The 16,247-nt window shown below is 34.4% G+C and overlaps 1 non-coding gene across 1 annotated transcript; it reads right to left on the reverse strand.

Moving 5' to 3' along the window:
• Positions 1-13,506: 13,506 nt before the first annotated feature.
• On the reverse strand, positions 13,507-13,610 carry LOC136377792 (U6 spliceosomal RNA). Its single transcript, XR_010746422.1, has one exon. It is a non-coding gene; the product is annotated as a U6 spliceosomal RNA (small nuclear RNA).
• Positions 13,611-16,247: the final 2,637 nt, after the last annotated feature.

Genomic DNA, 16,247 nt, shown 5'->3' on the forward strand with positions numbered 1-16,247 from the left:
AACTCCAGAAGAAGAAATAAACAAAATAGACACAATCAATCTACCAGATATAGAGTTCAAAACTCTGGTTATAGGGATGTTCAATAAACTTAGTGAGAACCTCAACAGCATATAAAAGGACCAGTCAGGCATGACCTGTGGTGGTGCAGTGGATAAAGCGTCAACCTGGAAATGTTGAGGTCGCCGGTTTGAAACCCTGGGTTTGCCTGGTCAAGGCACATATGGGAGTTGATGCTTCCTGTTTCTCCCCCTTCTCTCTCTCTGTTTCTCTCTCTCTCTCTCTCTCTCTCTCTCTCTCTCTCTCCTCTCTAAAAATGAATAAATAAAATTTTAAAAAATGACCAGTCAGAAGTGAATATTACACTATCTGAAATGAAGAATAATTTACAGGAAATCAACAGTAGAGTAGATAAAGCCAAAAATCAATCAGCAATTTGAAATATAAGGAAGTAAAAAATAGCCAATCAGAACCACAAATAGAAAAAAGGATTTAAAATATATATAATAGTGCAAGGAGCCTCTGGGACAACTTCAAGCATACCAACATTTGCATCATGGGAGTGCCAGAAGAAGAAAGGAGAACAAGAAACTGACAACCTATTTGAAAAAACAATGACAAAAAACTTCCTTACCTGGTGAAGCAAATAGACATAGAAGTCCAGGAAGCACAGAGTCCATAACAAGATAAAACCAAAGAGGCCCACACAAAGGCATATCTTAATTTAAATGCAAATGGTTAAAAACAGAGAATCTTAAAAGCAGCAAGAGAAAAGCAGTTAGTTACCTATTACGAAGCTGACAGAAGACCGTCAGCTGATTTCTCAACAAAAACTTTGAAGGCTGGAAGGGATGGCAAGAAATATTCAAAGTGATGAAAAGCAAGAAACTACAACCGAGTTCATTCTATCTAGCAAAACTATCATTTAGAATCAAAGGATATATACATAGATTTCCAGATAAGAAAAAGCTAAAGGAGTTCATCACCACCAAATAAGTATTATACGAAATGTTAAAGAAAGAAGAAAGAGAAAAAGAAGAGGAAGAAGAAAAAGAAGATTCAAAAATATGAACAACAAAATAGCAATAAATTCATATCTATCAACAATTGAATCTAAAAAACAAAATAAAAAAACCAACCAGAGCAGAGACTCAGATACAGAAAACATTCTGATGGTTGCCAAATGAGAAGGAGATTGGGGAAAATGGGTGAAAAAGGTGAAGGGAGTAAGAAGTACAAACTGATTGTTACAGAATAGTCACAGGGATATAAAGTACAGCACAGGGAATATAGTCAATAAAATTCTAAATAGCTAAAATAAAAATCACTGCAGTGTACACCTGAAACTAATATAATAATGTATTTCAACTGTGATTGAAAAATAAAAAATAATTTAAAAAATAAATAAAAAAATTTAAAGTTGATCAGAAATAAATTTTGTTTAAATATTTCTATACTTTTCTGTCTTATTACCTTTGCTAATGTGCAGCAAATAAAATTTTTTTAAAGTTAGAATTTACTAAATTAAAAATGAGAAGTGATAATGTAAGCCTTCTGTTTGCTCATGCTTTTATTATTTTCTAAAATCTTTATTCTTTGAAATAACTGACCCTTTTCGCAAAGAAAAGTATTATATTTTTTTAGGACTGGCATTGACACATATTACCATTGACACATATTTGTGCTTTAGAAGAAAGGTTTAATATAGAACAGCTTCTTTTTCCATCAAAAAATGTACTAGACTTAATGTAACTTCATTACTAATTCCATGTTTTGAATTTTTACATTACACTACTCTATATATTTTAATAATTACATATACATACATATTTTAATAATTACATATACATACATTCATCTTATTTGAAATTATATTTTAAGATAACTAAATATAATATGTTGTTTATATACTGTATTGAATCTGTTTTCTCTTCTAACATAGGTATATTTTGATACTGTGTATACCATGAAAAAATAGAACTGTCATCTTTTTTCTTCAGTTGATTCACCATTTTGGTATCCCTTTATCTAAAGATGCAACAAAGTTTGATTTAAGCCTCAGTATTCAGCAAATATACAATTGGCTTCAGCTTTATTGTTAATGGTAGTAACACTAATAGCCTCTTGTTGCAATGTCTCTGGTAACCCTGAGAATTTGTGTAATCAATGACCATGAGTTAATGAGAAATGCCATATCAATTAGTATAACAACTTTTGTAACATTAATAAGGCATATACTGTACTATGATGTGTAATTAGAATTTTAAAAATCACTTTTTAATGTAGGTAAGAATATTAAAAGTGTCATTTGAATGATGTCATCTTATAAGAATTAGATAAAGGATTTGGCATGGGGATGGGGCCATCTTGGACTTGGGGAACATGTTTAGGACACTACTCTTTTAGGGATTCTTGCTGTATGGACCAAGTGTTTGCTTAAAGGCTTTTAATCACTGTAAAAAAAAATAGAGGACTGGATGAAGAAGATGGGGCACATATACACCATGGTATATTATTCAGCTAGGAGAAATGGTGACATCGGATCACTTATAGCGGAATGGTGGACTCTTGGTAGCATTGTGCGGGGTGGAGTAAGCGAATCGGAAAAAAACAGGAACTGCAGGATTCCATACATTGGGGGGACATAAAGGCAAGACTAGGAGGCATGGACAGGGGTGTGGTGGCTATGGGGGGTGGAGGGAGGGAAGGAGGGAGAGGGGGAGGGGGAGGGGTACAGAGAGAACTGGATGGAGGGTGGCGGAGGATGATCTCTTTTCGGGTGATGGGTATGCAACAGAACTAAATGACAAGATAACCTGGAAATGTTTTCATTGAATGTATGTACCCTGATTTATTGATGTCACCCCATTAAAATAAAAATTTATTTAAAAAAAAAAAAAAAAAAAAAAAAAAGAATTAGATAAAAATCTATCACTTAGCCCTGGCTGGATAGTTCAGTTGGTTAGAGCATTGTCCTGAAGAACAGAGGTTGCTAGTTGGATTCTTGGTCAGGACACATACAGGTATAAATCAATATTTCTGTCTCTTTCACTCTCCCTTCCTCTCTTACTGAAATCAACAAATAAATGTTAAAAAATTTTTCTGTCTCTCTCTCTCTCCCTTCCTCTCTTGCTGAAATCAACAAATAAATGTTAAAAATTTTTCCTATCTCTTTCTCTCTCCCTTCCTCTCTTGCTGAAATCAATAAATAAATGTTAAAAAAAATTTAATCTCACTTATTTAAAATAGTATGAACATTTTTATAAGTTGGAAGCCAGCAATAAATAACTATAATTGTAAAAGTTTTTAATTCACGTGCAGAACAACCCTTAAAAACTTTTTTAAATCTATTAAATAGAAACTTTTATAGCAAGTAAGAAAAATTAACTATAATGATAAAGGCAAAATAATGAAGAATAGACTACATCCTAATTCAAATATTTCAGAAATATTTAATAAATAGTATTCATAACATGACACTATAATTTAAGTATGTATTTATTTCTATTTAATTACATATAAGGAATGGAAAATTATAAAAAATGTGTTTATATTATAATGAATCTTATACAAAATATTAATTTTTGCATATGGATATTTAAAAACTAATTTATGTGCAATAAAAATCATATTATTATTAAATTTAAACTTAAAGAAGTATAAAAATTAAATAAATAATTGAAATTTGGGAAAAATTAAATACCTTCATTAATTATTGCTTTCTTCTTAACCTCACTTGAAAGTAAGCATTAATTTGTTATACAAGCATAAATAAATATCACCCAAGAAGTTCTGCAGCTGTTGACTGACCTGAGACAATTGCTTTCTATTTTAAATATTTAAAATTTTAATACCAGTCCTGGTCAGTTGGCTCATGGTAGAGCATCAGCCTGGTGTGTGGAAGTCCCAGGTTTGATTCCCGGTCAGGGCACACAGGAGAGGTGACCATCTGCTCTTCCAGTCAACCCCCTTCCCCTTCTCTGTCTCTCTCTTCCCCTCCAGCAGCCATAGCTCAATTGATTCAAGCACATCAGCCCCAGCCCTGAGATGGCACTGTGGACCCTCTTCCTCAGGCACTAAAAATAGCTCAGCTGTGAGTGGCCCCAAATGGGCAGACCATCGGCCCAAGATGGGGGTTGCCAGGTGGATTCCAGTTGGAGTGCATGTGGGAGTCTGTTTCTGTAAGTGCTCTCTCACTTAAAAAAAAAAATTAATGCCAAAATATTTCATAATAAAAATGTAGTTAAAAATTTTTTTTTATTTATTTTAAAGAGGAGAGACAGAGTAAGAGAGAGTAGGGGTAGGAGCAGGAATCTTCAACTCCCATATGTGCTTTGACCAGGCAAGGCCAGGGTTTTGAACTGGTGATCTCAATGTTCCAGGTTGACACTTTATCCACTGCACCAACACAGTAGTTTTAATTACACTTCAAATAATATTAGTTCATCTTCAAACAGTTTCTCCTATGACAGTAATGATCTTTTTTAACCTTGATTTTGGCCCAATACTAAATTGGATGAGACACAATGTATATACAGAAGCCATTCATAAATGGTTAAAAACATACAATCTTGATTTTTGAATTTGTTTTCATTGACAGCTGGCCTTACTGTAAATTTTTGTTTTAAATGCTTGACATTTTTATATTTTCTGCTTATAAATTATTTTATGTTAATATCAATTGACAATACTAGTATAGTTTCACTATTGAAAAAATTAAGGATGCAATAAATTTTAGTATCTGTGTTGAATTAAGAAAATAAACCATTTAAAACATATTGAGACTATTGTTAACCTTTTTGTCAACTTTGTCTAGTGTAGTTAAAATATTTAACTGAGTTCAAATATGAAATGCTGTCTCAAGGTTATGCATGAAAATATTTAATCATGATAAAAGTAATTATATTGATTTCTCATTTTATCAATAAATTAACTTACATAGTTATTTCTATTTATAATGAATTATAAGTCCATACATTCCAAGTAGACTCAGGAGATAAACAAATATGCACAATTTTTTGCCTCACCAGACAGTGGTACAGTGGATAGAGCATCAGACTGGGACACAGAGGACCCATGTCAAAACCCCTAGTTCACAGGCTTGAGCACAGGCTCATCCAGCTTGAGTTTGGGCTCATCAGTTTCAGTGCTGGGTCACTGGCTTGAGCATGGGATTATAGACATGACCCCATGGTCACTGGCTTGAGCCCAAGGTCGTCAGCTTGAGCAAGGGGTCACTCGCTCTGCTATAGCCCCCCAGTCAAGACACATATGAGAAAGCAATCAATGAGCAACTAAGATGCCGCAACAAAGAATCGATGCTTTTCATCTCTCTCCCTTTCTGTCTGTCTAACCCTATCTGTCTCTCTCTTTGTCTTTGTCACAAATATACATATATGAACCATTTTTTTTAATTACAAGAAGGGCCCTGGCCGGTGGCTCAGTGGATAGAGCATTGGCCTGGCATGCATAAATCCTGAGTTCAATTCCTGGTGAGGACACACAAAAGCAGTGACCATCTGCTTCTCTTCCCCCTTTCTCCCCCTTCTCTCTCTCCTCTCCTCTTGCAGCCAGTGGCTTGACTGGTCCAAGTGTCAGCCTCAGGCACTGAGGATAACTCAGTTTATTCAAGCATCAGCCCTAGATGGGGGTTGCTGGGTGGATCTCGGTGGAGGTGCATGCAGGATTCTGTCTCTCTATCTTCCCTCCTCACTTAAAAAAAATCACAAAAATTAAACAAGATTATAAAAACAAAGTTTAGAGAATTACTGACCATGAAGATCTGACAGAAAACGTAAGTAGATCTTGCATAAATAGAAGCATATCATTATTTAAATTAAATTTCTAATGAATAATTAATGGTTAAAATAAATTTAAAAAACTCAAAACATGTAAATTAACCAGAATATTTTACAGATAGGAAAGAAATAAAATTTCATAAACACACATATACACAATATTACACACATAGAAAAACATAAGTTAGAGACACAGAGAATAAAGAAGGAAGAAAGAAATAAAGAAATGGAAGAGACATCTTGTTTTAGTAGTAATAATTAACTTTTTTCTTCAAACCTGAAAAATATATCAATCCATATGTTTAAAAAGAACAATTTATCTTAACTGGATAAATTAAAATGAATGTACAAATTGAGCATAGGGTATTTTTTTTTTTTTGTATTTTTCTGAAGTTGGAAATGGGGAGGCAGTCAGACAGACTCCCGCATGCGCCCGACCGGATGTACCTGGCATGCCCACCAGGGGCGATGCTCCACCCATCTGGGGCGTTGCTCTGTTGCATCCAGAGCCATTCTAGCACCTGAGGCAGAGGCCACAGAGCCATCCTCAGCGCCCGGGCCATCTTTGCTCCAATGGAGCCTCGGCTGTGGGAGGGGAAGAGAGAGACAGAGAGGAACAAGAAGGGGAGGGGTGGAGAAGCAGATGGGTGCTTCTCCTGTGTGCCCTGGCCGGGAATTAAACCCAGGACTCCTGCACGCCAGGCCGATGCTCTACCACTGAGCCAACTGGCCAGGGCAGCATAGGGTATTTTTTAAACCCTCTTGATCCATCATTTATTCCTATCCAGACTGTGCCCTAAAGTCTAGACTACTTACATCAACAAGTTTATTACCAATGGCTTCTGGCAGGATCTTGGCAATGAAAGAAATTTTCCTTAAATTAGATAAAGATAATTAAGTGCTGAACAGGGTATTAAATATTCAGCTCCCTTTTTGTAGAACTTCCTCGGGTTGGGGAGATTAGATTTAACAATCAAAGGACATAGAGTGGCAGAATAAATAAAATTTTAAAAAACCAAGACCCTACAATAGAATCACTTCATCCTTAAAGACACACAGAGGCTAAAAATGAGGAGTTGAAAAAAGATATTCCATGAAGATAAAAATGTTTTAAAAGGCAGGATCTATACCCAACAAAGTAGAGTTTAAGTGATACTGGGGTCACTTCATCAACGAGCTATAACAATTGTATTTTATTAATACTCAACATCAAAGAATCTAAATATATAAAGCAAATATTAACTGATCTGAAGGGGAAGGGAGGAAGCAATACAAAAATATTATGTAACTTTAATATACCACTTCCAATAACAGAGCATACAAACAGAAAATCAATACAAAAAAGAGTGTACTTGAACTACTCTTCAGTACAAATGGGCCTAACAGAAATACACAAAACATTCCTTTTAATAGCACCAAAATAAATATTCTTCTCAATAATGAAACATTCTCCAGGATAGGATCATTTGGCAGGCCACAAAACAGGTCTTAACAAATTAATGAAAATTGAAACCATACCAAGCATCTTTTTCAATCACAGTAGTATGAAACTAGAAATTATTGACAGGCTAACCATTGTAAATTTTATAAATAAATAAAAATTAACAGTATACCCTTGAAGAACAAATGTTTCAAATGAAAATCTTTAGACAAATGAAAACACAACATAAACTTACAGGAAGTATCAAAAGCAGTTTGAAGAGGAAAGTTTATAGTATTTAATGCCAACATTAAAAACATATATATCTAAAAACAAACAATCTAAATTACCCCTCAGTGAACTAAAGAAAAGCAATCCAAATCTAGCAGAGAAAGGGAATAAAAACTATCACAGCAGAAATAAATAAAATAAATAGAAAATAATTTATACAACTGATACACTTCTTTTGAAAATTGAACAAAATCTACAACTGTTTTTAACAGGACAAAAAGCAAAATTTTAAATAAAATCAAAACTACAACTGATACCACAGAAATGAAATTAATAGGAAACAATGGTGAACTATTTTGCACCAACATTTTGAACTGAGGAGAAAGGTATAAGTTCCTAGAAACATTTGCTCTACCAAGTCTTAATCATGAAAAGATAGAAAGCTTAAACACATCAATAAGAAAAAAAGATATTGAAGCATTAACAAAAATATTTCCAAAAAGAAAAACACACTATCAGAAAAGTCTTCAAGTATGGATTTCATCAATTATTTAAAGAAATAAATAACAACTTTCCTTAAACATTTACATAAAATAGAGAAGGCAGCCCTAAAAAATTACTTTATTAGGTCAAAATTACCCTGATAACAAAGTCAGACAAAGTCATCAGAAGCACTTAAAACTACAGACCAATATCCCTGGTGAACATATGTAATAATCCTCAACAAAGTACTACCAAACCAAATGAAACAGCACACAGAAAAAGACTGTAACTATAACCAAGTATAATATACTTCCAGGATGCAATGATGTTTCAACTTACACAAATCAATGAATGTGATACACCAGTTAAAAAGATGAACAATAAAAATTAGAGGATCATCTTAGTACCTGTAGGAAAAGCATTTGACATAATTCAACACCACTTCATAATAAAAACTCTCAACAAGTTAAGTACAGAAAGACTTATTTTATCAAAATAAAGTCATTTATGAAAAGCCTACAGCTAGCATTATACATGATGGTGAAAAGCTGAAAATTTCCAAGATAAACAAATAATAAATATTATCCAAATTGGAAATAAAATTTTCTGTGTTTAAAGATGATATATAAGTAGAAAACCCTACATGTTATGCATGCAAACCAAAACATATTCCAAAAATACTCTTAGAACTAATAAATTACTGTAGTAATTTGCAGGATAAAAACATATGAGGGTGATGAGTATAAGGTAGTTTAAGATGGTGACATAAGAAGATCCTTCTCCCATGGACACAAAAGTTTGTAGCAACATATGAAACAATATTCCATAAAAAGAACTGAAAAACTAGCTGTACACCTGTTCCATAAAAAGGCCATGTCAAGATAGGTAGGAGAGGTATATTCACAGTATTGCCAGAAACCCAACTCCTGGCATAGGGACCCACAATTTGGAAGAGCATTTTTCTTAAATGGAGCTTTTCCTTGAGAAGTGTTTGTTGTTTTTTGGGTAGGGGTTACTCATCACAAGACACCACAAACCTTGGATTCTGCACTAGAGAGATGAGCTCCTAAAATGTCTGATTTTGAAAACCAACAAGGCTTATGTCCAAAAGAAGCATAGGGCTCTAGGAAACAAAGATCTCATTATGAAAGGGCTTGCACACAGTCCCTCTTACCCTAAACAACATCCAAAAGAGGAGTTTGAAAAAAGCCTCACTTTATGAAATTAATTTGCTAATCTTTTTTTTTAACTTGCTAATTTTAAAAGCATCTGCTAGAGGGGCTGAAGTCATTGAGATTCCCTCTAAAGCAATGTTTCCCAACCTTTTTTGTGCCATGCACCACCTTAACCTTTCTAAAATTTTTATGTCCCCCCTATGTAACATACATAATTTTTAACATTAAAAAATTGATTTGTTCACTTAATAAACATAAATGATAGGTTCTAGGAAGAAATCACTATGAAATTGTTAACAAAACACAGTAAGTAAAATTACAGAACATATAATGAAAAACAGAAATTTAAATTCCAAATAATTTTAATACAGATTTTTCTATATTAATTTATTATTTTAATTGTGTGATCCTTGCGCTTGATGCTTGCTGCACAGAGATTTTATATTAGGTTCCAATTTGGTTAGCTTTAGTCTCAAGTCTCCACGTTGTGTTATATCCAGCAGATTTCTTTTTTTTACCAGTAAATCATTTACAGCACTAAATCCACATTCAGCTAAAAATGAAGATGGAAATGGTAGCAATAGTTTTCTTGCACATTTGGTTGAATTTGGGTATTTGATTTCTGTTTCCTCACAAAGCCATGCCATCGCTCCTTTGATATTAAATAAAGCTTTAACTGACTCATCATTTTGCAATTCTGCGAGTTCTTCTTGATATTGCATATTTGATATATCAGACAAATCCACTAACATTGGCTGCATCATCCATGTTGGGAAATCAATTTGTTTTAAATCAGAAAATCTTTCTTTTAAATCAGTCGATAGAATATTCAAATGATTGACAGTAACAAGTAAAGCGGTATCAGTTACTTCACATTTTTGGAGCCAATGAAACTGTTTAAAGTTTTTGTTGTTAATATGTTTCTGACATAACTCAATATTGGTAATGAAACCAAATATCTTTGCTTTTGCATCGACAAGAGTTTTATTTGTTCCTCAAAGTTGCTTATTTAATATATTTAGTTTTTCAAAGATATCAGCTAAATAACTCACAAATGCTTTACCATCTATTGTTAACAGATACTTCATTTCAGGTTTGTCGCTTAAAAAATCACTAAGAGTATCAAACAGTTCCATAAATCTTTTCAAACAGTTTCCTTTAGATAGCCATCTTACTTCAGTATGAAGTAAAAGTCTCACATGGTCTTCATTTTGTTCTTCACAAAATAGCTTGAAAAGACGCTCACATTTGGCACTAGCTTTAATAGCATTAACACACTTTATTACTGTATGTAATACTTCATTCAGAACAGGCGAGATGTTTTTAGCTACCAAGTTTTCCCTATGAATAACACAATGCACAAGAATCATTTCTGGATTCGCATCTTTCATCAATTTTAAGCAGCCATTTTTCTTGCCCATCATATTGGGAGCACCATCTGCAGCACAAGATGTTATATTTTTCATTGGTATATCATTGACATCTAAGTAGTTTTTTAGCTTATTATATATATTTTTGGAGGTAGTGGTGCTTTCTAATCTTTTATAGAACAACATTTCTTCAGCAAAATGTCCTTTATCAATATATCTTACATAAGTTATCAATACTGCCTCACTGTCTCTCAAAGTTGATTCATCCATTTGCAAGGAGAATTTTCTTGTTTTCAGCTTTTCAATAAATTGTTTTTCAATATCCTCACTCATTTCGTCTATTCTTCTGCTAACAGAATTGTTACTGAGTGGCATAGCTTTTACATCTTTGTCATCTTTTTCAAGAACCGTTTTAAGAAATGCTGATATTGACGGTTTTATTAAATTCTCTCCTCTAGTGTGATGTTCTCCAGTTTTAGCGATGAATAAAGAAATTTGATAACTAGCCTCAAGAACACGATTATTAGTTGAAGTATGAGCAGTAAATAGAGACTTTAATGTTCTTTTTTCAAAATTTTTCTTTAAAGTTTTAAAGTAACTCAAATCTGAATTAATGTGAGCACTATGTTTCACCTTCAAATGCGCCTCAAGATGACCTCGTTTCATTGATTTGTTGGTCAAGCATTGCTGGCATAAAAGACAAAAAGGAATCCGCTCATTGTGAACAGCGGGTATGAACCCAAATTTTAAATATTCCTCCGAATATTGACGAGTTTTTTTCTTGCTTGCACCACTCATTTTACTATGGGCTATAATAAAAATAAGATCAATTAAAAACTAATATTAAAATATGTGTTAAAATATATTCAATGTGACATAGAGTAAACGTATACTGTTTTGTTTGGTGATTTCCACTGCCATGTCTTGTAGGTCACTGATCTGTTTTTTGTTTTAACTATTGAAACTCTCTAGTGAGTATAAGTTCATTATTGTATTCTTAGCTCTGTTTTATACTTTCTTACATTTCCTATCTTATTGTTGAATATCTCATTGTGTTATTTTAATCTTTGGTTTGGTGAGCATCTTTGTGACTGTAACTTTGAATTCTTTATTGGTTAAATTACTTACTTTTTTTCTTTAAGGTTGTTTTCTTCTGGAATTTTATATTGTTCATTTCAAACATATTCCTATATTTCCTCATTTTACTTGTTTCTCTGTGTTTTGTGTGTGTGTGTGTGTGTGTGTGTGTATTATTTGAACCAGCTACCTCTGCCTGTCCTTTAAAAAAATCTATTTGCAACAAGGTTGAACCTAGAAGGTATATTCTAAGTAAAATAAGTCAGTCAGAGAAAGACAAATATCATATGATTTCACTTCTGTGGGGACTCTAAATAACAAAATAAATGAACTCACACAACAGAAACAGATGTAGATACAGAAAACAGACTGATGGTTGCCAGAGGGGAGAGAAGTGGTAGCCTGGGAGCAAAATGTGGAGGAATTAAGATGTTCAAGTTGGTAGTTACAAAATAATTATGGAATGTAAAGTACAGAATAAGGAATAGAGTCAATAATATTGTAATAACCATGTACAGTACCAAGTGGGTACTTTAAATATCAGGGGGACCACTTTGTAAAGTATTGAATATATGATCATCTAACCACAATACTATACATCTAAAACTAAAACAAAATACTAAATGTAAATACTAAATGTAAACTATAATTAAAAAAAAATTAGTTATGAAAATGATGGATGAGTAAACAAAATGCTATATATACATGCAATAGAATATTATTAGTCTTGAAAATAAAGGAATTCTGATACACCACAACATAGATGAACCCTGAAAATATAGTATATAAGTGAGGTACCTACAATAGTCAAGTTCATAGACATTATAATGGTGGTTACCCCATTATATATCTCTCTGAAGGGAGAGATAATCGACAGCTATTGTTTGATGGGTATAGAGTTTTAGTTTGGGTTGATTTAAAAAATTCTGAAGATTGCCTGACCTGTGGTGGCACAGTGGATAAAGCATCGACCTGGAAATGATGAGGTCGCCGGTTCGAAACCCTGGGCTTGCCTGGTCAAGGCACATATGGGAGTTGATGCTTCCAGCCCCTCCCCCTTCTCTCTCTCCCTCTCTCTCTCCACTCTAAAAATGAATAAAATAAAATAAAATAATTCTGAAGATGAACACTGGTGATGGTTGTACATCAATGCAAACGTTCTTAATGCCATTCAATTGTAAACTTAAAAGAGTGCTTAAAATATTAAATTTTGTTATATGTATTTTACTGCAATAAAAAGTTTATATATATATATATATATATAAACATGCACATGGCTGACTGGGTGCCACAGACAACCAGATGTTGTCTGTGGAACATTATGCAGAAATGTAAAATATGGCAGAACCACCAACACCTTTCATAAAAACCCTCCATACTGTTTCAGCTTTGAAAAAAATGGTTCACACTTTTGCACATCCATCAAAATGTGCGTTTGTATAATCTTTACCCAAAGCAGGGTATTTTCCTCATTAACTCAACTCAGTAAGTATATTTCTGCAAAATATATATATTCTAATTTTCTCTGAAAGGGATTTTACTTGCAATAGTCTTCTAAGCAAGAGTCTTTCATGAGAAAAATATTGCACAAGCAAAGGAAAATAATTTTTCTGCATTGTGATCACTTGTATCTTGGGCAATGTTGTAAATATATATATATAAGGCACTTAATTCCTACAATAGTAAAGAAGCTACTGAATTTTATATTATTGCAGTATTTTATCCTGGCACTTTAAAGTTCATTTGCAATTTTAGAATCAGAAAATACTCCTAGTATGTTTGGTTAGTCTTTTCTGAAAAGAATGATTATGATAATGATGGTGTCAAGATACACATGACAAGCATTAGAACTTCCAGTTTTATTTTCATTTAAATCTTTTAAACAGAAAATTTGTGACTTTTTATCTTCATATATATTTTTTTCTTTAAATTTCTGCTTCCTTATGTGAAGTAAAAACATATGGAACACTTCACAAATCTGCATGTCATCCTTGGGCAGGGGCCATGCTAATCTCTGTATCGTTCCAATTCCAGTATATGTGCTGCCGAAGCGAGCACTTATTTTTATATTCGAGTTAATCATATATCTCTTAGTTTTAGCAGTTAATATATTCTGGCTTATATTTGACTTTCCATCATCTTTTATATTGTTTCATAGCAGTTTCAAAACATTTTTCTCATGTAACCTGCTGCTGATCCTGTCTTGTGTATTCATTTTAGTTATTGTATTCCTCATTTCAGTCTGATTCTTTTTTATGGTGTCTATCTTTATGTAAATTCTCACTGAGTTCATCTATTATTCCTCTAAGCTCAGTGTTTCAAACTCTGTATCTGGTAAATTGCTTGTCATTATTTTGTTTAGTTCTTTTTATGCAATTTAGTATTGTTCATTCATTTGGAACATTTTATTTTTTACTGCTTCCCTGTTTCTGTTACATAAATCTGCTACATTTCCCAGTCTTGGGTATTCTGTGGGGCCCAGTGACAGACTCCCTGATCACCTGAACCATGTGCAACAAGGGGTGTCCTTGTGTGGGTTGTGTGTGTCCTCCTGTTATAATTGAGCCCTAAGTGCTGTTGGCACACCTGTCAATAGTATTGATCCTCAGGATGTCTGGCTGTGAAGACGGGCTATGGCTACAGCAGACTAGCTTTGTGCAGTAGATAATCCTAGAAATCAGGATCCACCTTAGCAGGGCTCTAATACCTGCTGAGTTCACTCTTTGGATGCATTGTTTGTGACACTAATTCAGTGGTGCTCTGGTGTGGTCTGAAGCCGTCTACCAGGTGTGTTGGCTCTGGGGCCTCGAGAGTGATCTGGTGCAAACTCGTGTCAGCTACTGCCTGTGCCTGACTTGGGGCAACCTGGCCAGAGGTAGAAAGTGACCTGTAATTTGTAACTGCCTATGCTGTGAACCAAGGCCATATGCTACTTATGTCAGACTTGGGACCAATTTAGCAAAAAGTATTAAGCACACTAAAGCCAGACACTGCTTGTTTGGGATTTGTGAACCTTTGAGAGATTTTAAGAAAATCCAGAGTGGCCCAAGGTCAGCGGCTTGTGAGGAACAGCTACTGACAGTTTAGGCTGGTAGGAGGGTTGGACTTGGTGAGCTCAGGGAGTCACCAAGGTGGGGAGAGCAGTATTAGTCAAATTGATGGAGACTCAGATATGGCACCCACCTGAGCCTGCCTGCTGGTGGGCGGTGAGGGGGGCTCAAAAAAGAAACAGTGATACCTGACAGAAAATCTATCTGGAACAGAGCTGACCCCTCATTCCTAGCTCTAAAGTCAGACAATTCAGTTCCTCCCCATATGTCCTTGGTACTTTTTGAACTGCTGTACCAGTACTGGAGCTTAAGTAAGTACTCCATCATGGAGTAAGTCCATGCATAGGTCCTTTAAGAGGACACCTTTAGGAGGGCTATAGCAGCTTTGACTCACCCAAACAGAATTGCTGATTTTCACAACCACATGTAGTAGGGACTCTTTCTGGCACTAGTGGTCCAGAATGGGGAGCCTGGTGTGAGCCTAGGACTCACTCTTCAGGGGGTACCTCCACAACTCATATCCCATTTCTCATTTTATTTAATTGAATTTATTGGGATGACAATAAAATTATATAGGTTTCAGACATACAATTCTATAATACATCATCTGCATACTGTATTGTGCATTCACCACCCCAGGTCTCCTTCCAGAGATAGCCTTCTTAATTCTCAACTGTCACACATAGGTGTGGGACCAGCCCATTTTGCTCTCCACCCCTCCTACCAGTCTCAACATGGCTTCTTCTTCATATCCTTAATTACTGAAATCTGTTCAGCTAGTCTTCAGGTGGTTCTCAAAGATGGTTTTCTATAATTTAGTTGTGATGTGACCATGGGAGGAGGTAAGCACAGCGTACCTATTCTGCCTTCATCCTCTACACATTGTTGCCAGAACACTTTCCCTTACTTAAAATCTTTGATTTCATCAATTTCAGGATAAAACCCAAACTTCTTAGCATGACAAATAATCCTTTTGTTATCTGGCCTCTGCCTTCTGCTCAACCTTTAACATCAGTCATTTTTTTGCTCGCTAGTTCCACTCTTGAGTTTCTACAAAGGTGTGATTTAAACATGCAATTTCCTCTTAGTTGAAATGCTTATCTCAGCCTCTGGAGAGTTCCTTCCTATTATTCTTTCAAATTCTGGTTCAGGTATCACTGCCTCTGAAAAGCTTTATTTGATGTCTCCAGGTTTCCTTGGTTAGGTTCAATCTCCTTTCTTCACCCTGCACAAATCTCTACATTCTTGCACTGCAACATATTGTCACAAATTACCTATTTGCCTGTGGAAACAACTGTATTTACATACTGTGATGTAATAATTTGCTTACTCATCCACTAGTCCTTGAATACTACCTCATTTCCCTCAATTCATGGCTTCTTGAAGGCCTTTGTCTTCTTAAAACTCCCAACCATGCAGTATAGTACCTGCCCCAAAGCAGGGATTTGAAAAAAAAAAAAAAAAAGTTTGTAAGTATTCTTTTTGTTTTCCTGAAATTATTTGACACTAGAGAACATCAAGTAAGGATTACATACTTCTTAATATCATGAAATGATTGATGTAACAACTTTCAATATTTTGGCACAGGTTTTAGGATTCATTAAACTTCTTTAGAGAGCTCCTCTATTGTGAATTTAAATATATA

The sequence above is a fragment of the Saccopteryx leptura genome, chromosome 6 (genome assembly GCF_036850995.1).
Source record: "Saccopteryx leptura isolate mSacLep1 chromosome 6, mSacLep1_pri_phased_curated, whole genome shotgun sequence".
Lineage (NCBI taxonomy): Eukaryota > Metazoa > Chordata > Mammalia > Chiroptera > Emballonuridae > Saccopteryx > Saccopteryx leptura.